The 13,464-nt window shown below is 44.2% G+C and overlaps 1 pseudogene; it reads right to left on the bottom strand.

Annotated features, from left to right (window-relative positions):
- Positions 1–12,228: 12,228 nt before the first annotated feature.
- LOC124557128 lies at positions 12,229–12,346 on the bottom strand (annotated as a pseudogene).
- Positions 12,347–13,464: the final 1,118 nt, after the last annotated feature.

The following is a 13,464-nucleotide window of genomic DNA, read 5'->3' as shown; positions in this document are numbered from 1 at the left end:
TGTCTTCGTAATGTTAACCATGTATAGTTAACGGAAGACGTAGAAACGATATTCCGAAACGAATAAGTATAGCGTAAGTCAAACGTTCGAATTAGAATAGAGACCCCACGAACACAAATTTGCTGTGGCAGTAGCAGACGTTGAATGGGCCGAAACGAGCCGCCGCATAACTAGCGTAGTTGCCTGCTAACTTCGAAAGAAGGTAGATGCGGCCCCTAGCGCAACTTATAACATCGTCGAAAATCAGTTCGGACGTGAGAGCTTTGGTACACCCTGTTAAACAAACGGAAAAATGGAGGCGGTACAATTGGAGAGCGACCCGCCTTCACCAACATGCATAAGCAATTCATTAATAGTTTATATATATATATATATATATATATATATATATATATATATATATATATATTTGAATTACAAAAAACTAGTAATAAAAAAATTGCATGGCGCGAGATTCGATCCGGAAACCGTTTTTTTATTTTTTTTATTCATCAAAAACACTAACAAAAATGGCTACAATGAAATGACACCTTCGGTTTACGAACCCGAGCGCTTAACGCTGCGCCACGACGCTGTAGAAAATGTTTAATCGTAGAGAGTATTTCACCGCAACGGTTTCTTTTAACTGTCGATTTTCTCGACAGCGGCTGAGAAGTGCATCTTGGTGCTTTGCCACATTACACCTCTGGCCATGAGTTTTTATTATGCGCAGTATGAATCGAATCTGAATTTCACAATTGGCGGCCTCCCCTTGTGAGCTGTAAATACACAGTTTTGTTGTGAGTGATTTTTAATTTATTTTCCTTGGCCAGTTGTTAGTTTTCTGAAGCAGTTTCGTGCCTTTTGTCTCTAGTGCTGCTGTCGAGTTGGCTGACACCACTATGAGCAGGTCATCTGCGAACGCCACCCTATCGTCACCGTCCAGCGTGTTCAGCAAGGGCTCTATTGCGATATCCCAGGATATTGGTCCGCAGATCGAGCCCTGTGGACATCCCTCCGTTATTCTCTTGACAGCCTCGCGTGTACCAGCCCTTCACTCCGCCACTCTGCCTCTGCAGTAGTTGAGGAGGCTATTGTAGAGGGAAGCTGATAGCCTCATTTCCTTTAACCTCGTGAAGAGGGGCCGCCACCACAGATTGTCAAAAGCCCCGGCTATGTCGATTAGTATGGCGGCCACGTATTTATCTCTGATGCTATTTGTAACTGTCAGTGCTTGGTTGACGGCGTCTTCTATTGATATACCTTCCCTGAAGCCGAACTGATGGGGCGTTAGCCCGAGGAGGCTCCTGTGTGATTGTAAGCGGTCACACAGGAGCCTTTCCTGTACATTGGCGAAAGTGTTTAAGAGGCAGATCGGTCGGTACGTTTTGGGGTCTGTTGGCTCTTTATCTTGTGATTTCCTGATTATTAATACATTAGCAGTTTTCCAGAGATTTGGAAATCTGCCTGTTAACAGTTCCTCGTTGAACATGTTAGAAAAAAAATGTGTGATTTGTGTTACTGTTTGTTTTAATGTTTCTGAAAGTATTTTGTCTGGGCCGGGTGCTTTTCCGTTTTTAAGCCTGCTGATTGCCGTCGCGACTTCTTCTTGTGAGAATGATATGGTTACATTGTCACTGATGTATGGTTGCCTCATGCTCTCTCTTAAGTCAGCGTGGTGTCACTTGTCTTGTGTTGGGTCTTCATGTGGGAGGAGCCTGTTCAGAAGATATTCTGCTGTGCTTCTCCATCCTCTGGTCATTGTGCCGTCAGTTTGTTTTAGTGTTGACAGAACTGTCGGTTTCTTAACCCGTTCTGTTTCTATTTTGAAAGGTAGTCTCCAGATGTCGTTCTGTAGCTGGGTTTTGACGAAATTGGACCAGTTGTCTTGCTGTGTTGTCTTTAGTTGTTTTTGGCATTTCTGTTTAGCGTCACAATATAGGTCACGTCTTATCTGTCTTTCAGGACCTTTGCTAGTTGGTAGTACTTTCTATTGTCTCGTGAATCCTTCCTTAATCTTGTCAGTTCTGTCTACCTCGGTTGTTTCTGTCGCCATCCAGTTCTTGCCCGTAGTATAGCTGCTTCCTGTGCTCTTTGTAGTACCTCTGTCACTAGACGCATTTTGTAATCTACACTGCCTTGGACAGTGTTCAGTGACGACGCCTCAAAAATATCTCGACATTTTTGCCAGTCCGCTCTTCCTATGAGTAAATGCTGCTGTTCATGGTCCATGTTATGTGTATTGACATATCTGTTTGCGGTTATGACGATTGCGTTGTGGTCGCTGTGTGTGGCTCTATCTAATACTCTCCATGTGTTGACTAGTGGAAGTATTGCGTTCCCTAATCAGCAGTTGGTCCCATAGAACCTTACCACAACTTTCCAAATTTTCCTCGGTCGTCTGTTCTATCTGAGTTCCATAAGGGGTATTCTGCGTTGATATCGATTAGAATGAGCAGCTTTTTTCTTTCTGAGAGTCGTGCAATGTCTTTTATTTTGTCTAAGAAAGGTTCTATATCATATGAGTGATGAAGTCCCATACTCCGTGACGGAGCGTAGAGGAACGATGCGGGAGACCCGCACCGCCGTACTAGGCAAGGTCCTAGCGGAGGTGGTTTGCCATTGCCTTCCTCCTACCGTAATGGGGATGAATGATGATGATGATGACGACACAACAGCCAGTCATCTCGAGGCAGGAAAAATCCTCGACCCCGCCGGGTTTCGAACCCGGGACCCCGTGCTCGGGAAGCGAAAGCTCTACCGCGAGACCACGAGCAGGGGACATCATATGAGTACTATGCGTAAATAGACAACGCGAGCCATACATCCTGTCCGTCTGTTATTTCTGCTGTGGCGACATATTTTGAGCAAAACTGGGTGATTTGTGTTACTATGAGGTTTTTATTTACTAATAGTATAGCGGATTTCGCGTTTGGTGTTCCTGCTATTGTGATGTAATGTAAGGGGAGCCCTGAAATCTTCCCAGCTCGCAGAAAAAGTTCCTGAACGCAAGCGATGTCTGCTTTTGTTTCTTCTAAGAGCCTACCTACTTCCATGTTCACCAGGTTGGTTCAAATGGCTCTGGGCACTATGGGACTTAACATCTATGGTCATCAGTCCCCTAGAACTTAGAACTACTTAAACCTATCTAACCTAAGGACAACACACAACACCCAGCCATCACGAGGCAGAGAAAATCCCTGACCCCGCCGGGAATCGAACCCGGGAACCGGGGCGTGGGAAGCGAGAACGCTACTGCACGACCACGAGATGCATGTTTACCAGGGTACTGCCCTGTCAGTTTAGTTGTATTACCTTCATAAGGGATATCTAGTGAAAGAAAAACACTTGGGTGTGATTTCTTTAAAATCCGGAAACAGACGGCCATGTGCCCTCAATAAGTCCTTGCGTACTTTCCTTAGGTTTAGGCCCTCTCCCCCTCGCGCACACGCCTCCCCTAAAAGTTTACATAATTCTTTGGGGTTCGCTGGCAGATTTTCAACTCTTAGGATCATCCTGTCAGTTTGTTCTGTAGTTGGGAAGCAGATTTTATCCCCGTTTTCATGCTTAGTTTTTATTACATAAGGAAGAGCTGTTTGAAATATAGCCGGCCGCAGTGGCCGAGAAGGTCTATGCGCTACAGTCTGGAACCGCGCGACCGCAACGGTCGCAGGTTCGAATCCTGCCTCGGGCATGGATGTGCGTGATGTCCTTAGGTTAGTTAGGTTTAAGTAGTTCTAAGGTCTAGGGGACTGGTGACCTGAGAAGTTAAGTCCCATAGTGCTCAGAGCCATTTGAACCGTATCTTCTTTTGTTTATATATATATATATATATATATATATATATATATATATATATATATATATATATATCCTTGTTTTCTAGTCTGCTAAGCCGTAGGTTAGCTTCTAAGTTTTCGTAATTTACGTGATTAACGGTATTTAGCTGGTGGGTTCTTGATTGTGTCTGGTTGGTGTTCTTGACTGTTTGTTTGTTGCTCCGTTTTCGGGTAATTTTGCAGTGCAGCATGATTTTCCTGCTTTATGGTTTCTGATAGAGTGGAGTTTGATGTGATTTCGCTAAGCATCTCCCCTGATAGTGACTTGTTTCTGATCTCTGCGCCGGCCGCGGTGGTCTAGCGGTTCTAGGCGCTCAGTCCGGAACCGCGGGACTGCTACGGTCGTAGGTTCGAATCCTGCCTCGGGCATGGATGTGTGTGATGTCCTTAGGTTAGTTAGGTTTAAGTAGTTCTATGTTCTAGGGGACTGATGACCACAGATGTTAAGTCCCATAGTGCTCAGAGCCATTTGAACCATTTTTTATCTCTGCCAGGGACTTGTTCGTGAGAGGTGACTGTTGAACGTCCATTTCTGGGGTTGTTGTGCCTGGCGTTGTGCCGGTTCAGGATATGTCTTTCAGTTCAGCTACCTTACTGTTTTGTGTTTCGTAGTGACTGTGTGTGCTACCCCATTAGACAAAACGAACTGGTGTAATATAGGGTCTACATTTGGTTGTATCTTATTCTACTTGTTGTACGGGTAGTGTACAGTTGTCTTTGTCTGTGTTTGCCTGTAGCGTTGGATTTCTTGTGATCTACGTGACATCTTCATTCTCAGGATGTTCAAGGATGTCGTTACATTTCTTTGAACTATCTCGTAGTATTTCGTCTTCCAGCTCGTCAACTCGCAAAATGAGACCAGTCTGGAAGATGGCCCAATCAAACATGTGATGTTTCAGGTGCATGGCCACTTCATATTCAATTGCTTCCTGCATGCACATATCGTCTATATAGTCGTTAATTTAATAGTCATGGGTGACTGGAATTCGACGGTAGAAAAAGGAAGAGAAGGAAACGTAGTTGGTGAATATGGCTTGGGAGTAAGAAATGAAAGAGGAAGCCGCCTGGTAGAATTTTGCACAGAGCATAACTTAATCATAGCTAACACTTGGTTCAAGAATCATAAAAGAAGGTTGTATACATGGAAGAAGCCTGGAGATACTGGAAGGCGTCAGCTAGACTATATAATGGTAAGACAAAGATTTAGGAACCAGGTTTTAAATTGTAAGACATTTCCAGGGGCAGATGTGGACTCTGACCACAATATATTGGCTATGAACTGTAGATTATAAAAAAATGGTTCAAATGGCTCTGAGCACTATGGGACTTAACATCTATGGTCATCAGTCCCCTAGAACTTAGAACTACTTAAATCTAACTAACCTAAGGACATCACACAACACCCAGCCATCACGAGGCAGAGAAAATCCCTGACCCCGCCGGGAATCGAACCCGGGAACCCGGGCGTGAGAAGCGAGAATGCTACCGCACGACCACGAGATGCGGGCTGTTGATTATAACTATAGAAACTGCAAAAAGGTGTGAATTTAAGGAGATGGGACCTGGATTAACTGACTAAACCAGAGGTTGTACAGTGTTTCAGGGAGAGCGTAAGGAAACGATTGACAGGAATGGGGGACAGAAATACAGTAGAAGAAGAATGGGTAGCTTTGAGGGATGAAGTAGTGAAGACAGCAGAGGATCAAGTAGGTAAAAAATAGAAATCCTTGGGTTACAGAAGAAATATTGAATTTAATTGATGAAAGGAGAAAATACAAAAATGCAGTAAATGAAGCAGGCAAAAAGCAATACAAACGTCTCAAAAATGAGATCGACAGTAAGTGCAAAAGGGCTAAGCAGGGATGGCTAGAGGACAAATGTAAGGATGTAGAGGCATATATCACTAGGGGAAAGATAGATACTGCCTACAGGAAAATTAAATAGACCTTTGGAGAAAAGAGAACCACTTGTATGAATATCAAGAGCTCAGATGGAAACCCAGTACTAAGCAAAGAGGGAAAAGTAAAAAGGTGGAAAGAGTATATATAGGGTCTACACAAGGGTGATGTGCTTGAGGACAATATTATGGAAATGGAAGAGGATATAGATGAAGATGAAATGGGAGATATAATACTGCGTGAAGAGTTTTGACAGAGCACTGAAAGACCTAAGTCGAAACAAGGCCCCGGGAATAGACAACATTCCATTAGAACTACTGACAGCCTTGGGAAAGAAAGTTCTGACAAAACTCTACCGACTGGTGGGCAAGATGTATGAGACAGGCGAAATACCCTCAGACTTCTAGAAGAATATAATAATTCCAATCCCAAAGAAAGCAGTTGTTGACAGATGTGAAAATTACCGAACTATCAGTTTAATAAGCCACAGCTGCAAAATACTAACGCGAATTCTTCACAGACGAATGGAAAAACTGGTAGAAGCCGACCTAGGGGAAGATGTTTGAATTCCGTAAAAATATAGGAACACGTGAGGCAACACTGACCCTACGACTTATCTTAGATTAAGAAAAGGCAAACCTACGTTTCTAGCATTTGTAGACTTAGAGAAAGCTTTTGACAATGTTGACTGCAATACTATCTTTCGAATTCTGAAGGTGGAAGGGGTAAAATACAGGGAGCGAAAGGCTATTTACAATTTCTACAGAAACCAGATGGCTGTTAGAAGAGTCGAGGGACATGAAAGGTAAGCAGTGGTTGGGAAGGGAGTGAGACAGGGTTGTAGCCTATCCCCGATGTTATTCAATCTGTATATTGAGCTAGCAGCAAAGGAAACAAAAGAAAAATTTGGAGTTGGTATTAAAATCCATGGAGAAGAAATAAAATATTTTTGAGGCTCGCCGATGACATTGTAATTCTGTCAGAGACAGAAAAGGACCTGGAAGAGCAGTTGAATGGAATGGACAGTGTCTTGAAAGGAGGATATAAGATCTACATCTACATCTACATCTACATTGATACTCCGCAAGCCACCCAACGGTGTGTGGCGGAGGGCACTTTACGTGCCACTGTCATTACCTCCCTTTCCTGTTCCAGTCGCGTATGGTTCGCGGGAAGAACGACTGTCTGAAAGCCTCCGTGCGCGCTCTAATCTCTCTAATTTTACATTCGTGATCTCCTCGGGAGGTATAAGTAGGGGGAAGCAATGTATTCAATACCTCATCCAGAAACGCACCCTCTCGAAACCTGGCGAGCAAGCTACACCGCGATGCAGAGCGCCTCTCTTGCAGAGTCTGCCACTTGACTTTATTAAACATCTCCGTAACGCTATCACGGTTACCAAATAACCCGGTGACGAAACGCGCCGCTCTTCTTTGGATCTTCTCTATCTCCTCCGTCAACCCGACCTGGTACGGATCCCACACTGATGAGCAATACTCAAGTATAGGTCGAACGAGTGTTTTGTAAGCCACCTCCTTTGTTGATGGACTACATTTTCTAAGCACTCTCCCAATGAATCTCAACCTGGTAGGATCCCAGGTCAGTCTGCCCGCGGCGAGCGTCTGAAGTGGTAAGATCTCCGGCTAAGCGCGTGTCTGCTAAGTCTGAAGGACAATGGATTTCTTAAGTTCAGCCTAACTGAAAATTTAATCACCTTTATTTCAGGTTTAGATCTAAAATATCTAATGTTATCTTAAATTGCAACGCAGTGTATTTCGAGTGTGAAGTTCAGAATATCTACCGGTAGTTACTTTGTCACTACTTTGTGAGTAAAGTGGAACCACGTGTTGATCAGTAACTGTAACTAAGATCATCAATCTTAAATGCGAATGTGAGTGAGATTATAATGTCTTGTCTTGACAGTATTTTTCAATATAGCAACTTTTCTTTATGTTCAACCCACGTGGGGTGTTCTTTGTGGGACCAGTACCACGTGCTTATACAATTGTTGGACCCATCAGGTTAATAGTAAGACAATAGTAACCAGTTCGAGGTTTTTCTTTTGTAAATTGCTTTTCGATCTAATTTATTTTAATTATCAAAATTATTGTGGAGTTACACTCTTTGTGTAAACCAAGTTGACCACGTGAAGCATGTGGTGTAATCATCAAAGTAGGCCTCAGCTATTCTTTTCGGGAAGATTTCACAGAGAGTTAGTATGAATTTAGTATACCAGTGTGTGGTAATTACATGACGGAGAGGATTGCGCAATGAAAGTAACTTCTTTGGGTGAAAACTGAATCGGTTGGTTGTGGTTAATTTCCTCTTGCATATGTTTCAACGTTCTTCGTGTGTTATTTTATGAATGCAGTGTTGTATGCAGTCTCCCAATCTTGGCTCCATATTTGATGTGTTCTGTAAGATTACAAACTCACATTTTCACAATCCTAAATAAGGCACCAGTTTAGTTATGAATCAAGTTTAATATGCTCAAATTTCAATGATCAATGTCAAAATAAATTTCCAAATATAAACTGATTTATTTCTTTTTATTTAAATTTTGGTCCCTTAGGTATTCACACACACTGAACAAAAGTCATGGGATACGTCTTAATATCAGGTCGGACCTCCTTTGACGGTACGTAGTGAAGCAACTCGACGTGGTGTGGACTCAAAAACTCGGTGGAAGTCCTCTGCAGAAATATAGAACCATGCTGCCTCTTTCTCAACCATAACTGCGGAGAATTGTGTCCTGGTGACATGGCACATTGTCATCCATAAAAATTCGTCGTTGTTTGGGAACATGAAGTCCATGAAGGGCTGCAAATGATTTCCATGTAGTCGAAAATAGCCATTTCCAGTCAGTGATCCATGTAAACACTGCCCCTACCATTTTGGAGCCACCTACAGCTTGCACAGTGCCTTGTTGACAACTTGGGTCTATGGCTTCGTGGGGTATGGGCAGCACTCGAACATGACCATCAGCTCTTACCAACTGAAATGGGGACGCATCTGATCAGGCCACGGTTTTCTAGTCGTCTAGTGTCCAACCGATATGATCAAGAGCCCAGAAGAAGCACTGTAGGCAATGCAAGGGCACTCGCGTCGGTCGTCTGCTGCAGTAGCCCATTAACGCCAAATTTCGCCGCACTGTCGTAACGGATACGTCCCACATTATTTCCTGCGATTATTTCACGCAGTGTTGCTTGTCTGTTAGAACCGACAGCTCTACACAAGCGCCGCTGCTCCCGGTCGTTCAGTGAAGACCGTCGACCACAACGTTTTCTGTGGTGAGAAGTAATGCCTGCCGTGTTCAGAGTCTGGTAATCCTCGTCGAACGGCCACAATAACGTGGAAAACCTTATCAAGTGAATCACTTAAGCGCAAATGACAGTTCCACCAGCACACTGTCCCTCTACGTCTTGTGTGCGCGATACTACCGTCGCCTCTATAAGTGCATATCGCTATCGTATGATGTTTGTAACTTCACTGTACAAGCTCAGTGATGGCATCGCCTGTTTTGCAACCTAAAATGTATAATAGTTCTGACTCGAAAGGAACGCAGATGTATTAAACATTCTCTCAAAGCGAAAACCGTAAAGAACTATTCCTTTCTTAATCAATTTGATTTTAAAAGGAAGACAAATTCTTTGAATGGGGTATCAACTTGATATTTACATAACAATACATGCTCGCTCCAAGGACCTAAGTGACTACAAGAGCAGAGCCATAGGTAACTTCTTGTAACCATCGCTACTGCAAAGGACATAGGCGACGGAAAAGACAGCCAGTAAGGGCTTTGCATATTCAGAGTGCAAACAGGAGTGTTGTTGTTTCTAGTAATATTAAGTGTCAGCAATTTCTGCGTGCGTGAGAAAACCACAATAAAACAATTCCACTAATGAGTAACTGAATTAAAAATGCCTATCAAGTAACGTGTAACATCCTGTTCCAGACTAATAACGGCAGCGAAACATTGTGGTATGGACTCTAGGAGGTACCGAAATCGTTGGGGAACTGTCCTGATCCATGCCCGCTCAAACACAGCCCCAAGTTACGGAGATTACCAACAGCTGTGTCCAACGCGCACAGATCTCACTCCACGGCGTCCTGCTTGCGCTTAATGGGATTGATATTAGAATGGAAAATTAAGCGCGTAAATTCCAAAATACAAAGATCTGGGGGTTCAAACCTCAGCCACCCCTAGGATTTTTCGTGGCATTTGTCGCTTCTGTCACTTCTAGCAAAGACTTCTTAATATGAAAAATACGCTGACGAAAATAAAATCCCAACACCAAGAAGTAACTAATGTAGAGTAACTAAATTTCTAGAACACATTTGCCTAGGTAACGTATGTAACCTATTAACATTGAAAAATCACAGGTTAATGTAATCACATTGCAAATGTGAAATTTTGGTGTATTAATAACCGGTGTAACCGCTAGAATATTGAATGAAAGCATGCAAACGTGCATGCATTGTGTTTTACAGGTGCCGGATGTCAGTTTGTGAGACAGAGTTCCATGCCTGTTGCACTTGGTCGGACGATACAGGGACGTTTAACACTAGTTGTGCATGGCACTCGAATTGTCGTCCGATGGTGTCCTATACGTGCTCGATTGGAGGCAGACCTGGTGATCGAGCAGGCGAAGGCAACATTTCGACACAAAGCAGTATGTTGCCTAGGTCGAGCGCTATCCTGTTGGAAAATGTCCTCTGAAATGCTGTTCGTGAATGGCAACACAACAGGTCGAATCACTAGATCGACGTATAAATTTGCAGTCAGGGAGCGCGGGATAACCACGAGTGATTTTGCTCTCATACGATATCGCACCGCAGACCATAACCTCAGTTGTAGGTCCAGTGTGTCTAAGCTACAAACAGGTTGCGGGCGCTCACCTCTGGCCTCCTTACGACCAACACAGGACAGTTGCTGGTACCGACGATACAGCTTTCACCAGAAAACACAACAGACCTACACTCCGCCCTCCAGTGAGCTCTCGCTTGACACCACTGAAGCCGTAAACGGCGTGATTTGGGGTCAGTGGAAGGCATACTACAGGGCGTCTGACTCGTAGCTGTGCTTGAAGTAACCGATTTGTAACAGTTCGTCCTGTTACTGTGGTGCCAACTGCTGCTCAAATTGCTGCTTCACACGCAGTATGATGCACCATAGCCATGCACCAAGCACGACCGTCTTCCCTCTCGGTAATGCCATGTGGTCTCCAGAGCATGGTCCTCTTGCAACCATAACTGCTCGCAACCATTGCTGTCAGCGGATAGTGGCTTCATTTCGACCAAGTCTTTCTGCAAAATCACGATAGGAACATCCAACGCCATCCATGGGAAAAATGAAATGATCCCGTCAGTGGACGGGTGTTCCCAGGTGGGAAGTTCGGGCGCCAGGTGCAAGTCTTACTGAGTGTGACGCCACATTGCGCGACTTGCGCGTCGACAGTGCGGATGAAATGATGATGAGGACAGCACAACACCCAGTCCCTGAGGGGAGAAAATCTCCCACCCCAACCGGGAATCGAACCCGGGCCCCCGTGCGTTGTAGCCCTATTATACGAACTCGCTCATACTCAGTAAGCTGTCGATACTGTTGATAATGGCTTCTTCATCATCTTAAATGCCTTCTCGGCTTGCATCAACTCACTATGTCTAATCTCAAAGATAAGTGACGCTCACGACCGTTACAGCGTGTATTTAAAGCAAACCTGATGTGCGTCCTCATAGAGTCGCTTCTAGCGCCATTCTAATGCGACTGGCGCGAAATCTGAGTAGACATCATCTTTGAATTGTAGAAACACGTGTACCAACTTTCGTTTATCTCGCACAAAGTCTTCTTGGCGCTGGTATTTTTTTTCTATCAGTGTATCAAATAGGATTCCATGTTAGACGTAGGGCCCATATAACTTTCTGGTAAGTAAACGTCAAAGGAAGGAACGGGCGTACCGGCTCCAATAGGAACAGCACTCTGTTGTTCTAACCATCCTTCATTTTGGGTACATCTATACCTTTTTAATGGTATACATAGCGTGCAACAATGTCTTTGGTCTCACAACGAACACGAATTCTGTCTATCACTTACCCCGCCAACAATGCCATACCCTCATTTCCATTTCATTTCCAGCATTATATTTGTACAAATGGCTGTAAATAAAGAACTCCGCAATAATCATGCTTTTGCCATTTTAACAGAATACATTTCTTCGACACATAGAGAAAATTGACACGAGCTTGAGTAATGAGATGTGTCAAATATTAGCATAGACTCAGCAACCACCGGTCAATTAATTACTCCTCCCGAACAGGCCATGAAGGCCCAACGGTACCGGCCGGCCGCCGTGTCATCCTCAGCCCACAGGCGTCACTTGATGCGGATATAGAGGGACACGTGGGTCAGCACACCGCTCTCCCGGCAGTATGTCAGTTTCCGAGACCGGAGCCGCTACTTCTCAATCAAGCAGCTCGTCAGTTTGCCTCACAAGGGCTGAGTGCACCCCGCTTGCCAACAGCGCTCGGCAGACCGGATGGTCACCTATCCAAGTGCCAGCCCAGTCCGACAGCGCTTAACTTCGGTGATCTGACGGGAACCGGTGTTACCACTGCGGCAAGGCTGTTGGCACCGTCAATTAATTAACATTTATAAATCTTTCTGTGGCATTTCTGTGACATTTTCCTTATAAATTTCCTCCAAATGAAACGAAATTAAAGTGTACATGCTGATCATGGTCGCTCTTGTGACTAGTAAACAATTAATTTAAGCTCAAAAAGATGTCGCCGATATTATCAGATCTGTAATGTGTGTTCTTTGAAGAACTAGTCTACATGAACACTGCAGTCATACTTAATGGGTATTTCTAGTACTCTTATAGTGAAAACCTTTCAGTTTGCACTCTAAAATTATTTTTTTTCCCACTAAAGCCAAATTTCTGATATTCTCAAACTACGTGGATCCTGCCCAGGCTAATAATAGCCATTGCTTAGATTTTCCCAATTTCCGATTATCACACTTGGAACTACTATACTACGTTCAATACCAAATCTCTGCAGCGTGTTCTAAGGCAAAGCTGTTAAACATATGAACAGTGTTCCACCTGTTGGATGGAAATGTTGAAAATGACTGCCCGTCATTCAGTTGCTTTCGAATGTATTGAAAGCGATGGAGAGAGCATACGGAGCCGCAGTGAGGCGCGACTAACGCAGGCAGAGGTGTTTAGCCGCTGACCCCATGTACGCACGTAGCGTGACAAGTGTGCCAGCTAGGCGTGCCTGGCACGCGCCGCGCCGTCGATACAGCCCTACCTCCACCTGTCGCCGCTCTTCACCTACTACCCATATCGAACGCTTGGATACGAGCCAGCTACTACCTATTTCGAACACATTCGCCACCAGATTCACATCCTCATTTCTACCACTGAATTCGAACATTGGTGACACTCATTACCATGGATGCATTCAAATGGGAATCATTGAAAGAAAGGAGACATATTTTTCTTAAAATCCTGGTGGGTTAATTAGAGAACCTGCATTCGAAGAAGACTGCGCGTCAGTTATGCCGCCACCACCGTGTGCCTCACGTAGGATTTACGAGGATAATATAAGAGATATCAGAGCCGGTAGAGGGGCACGCAGACACTCATTTTTCCCTCGCTCCATTAGTAGTGTAGCGCTTGACACATTCACGTCGATTAAATATTTGGGCGTAACATTGCTGGGCGATATGATGTGGAACAAGCATG

This window comes from Schistocerca americana, chromosome X (assembly GCF_021461395.2).
Source record: "Schistocerca americana isolate TAMUIC-IGC-003095 chromosome X, iqSchAmer2.1, whole genome shotgun sequence".
Taxonomy (NCBI): Eukaryota; Metazoa; Arthropoda; class Insecta; order Orthoptera; family Acrididae; genus Schistocerca; species Schistocerca americana.
This window is presented reverse-complemented; position numbering and strand designations above follow the sequence as displayed.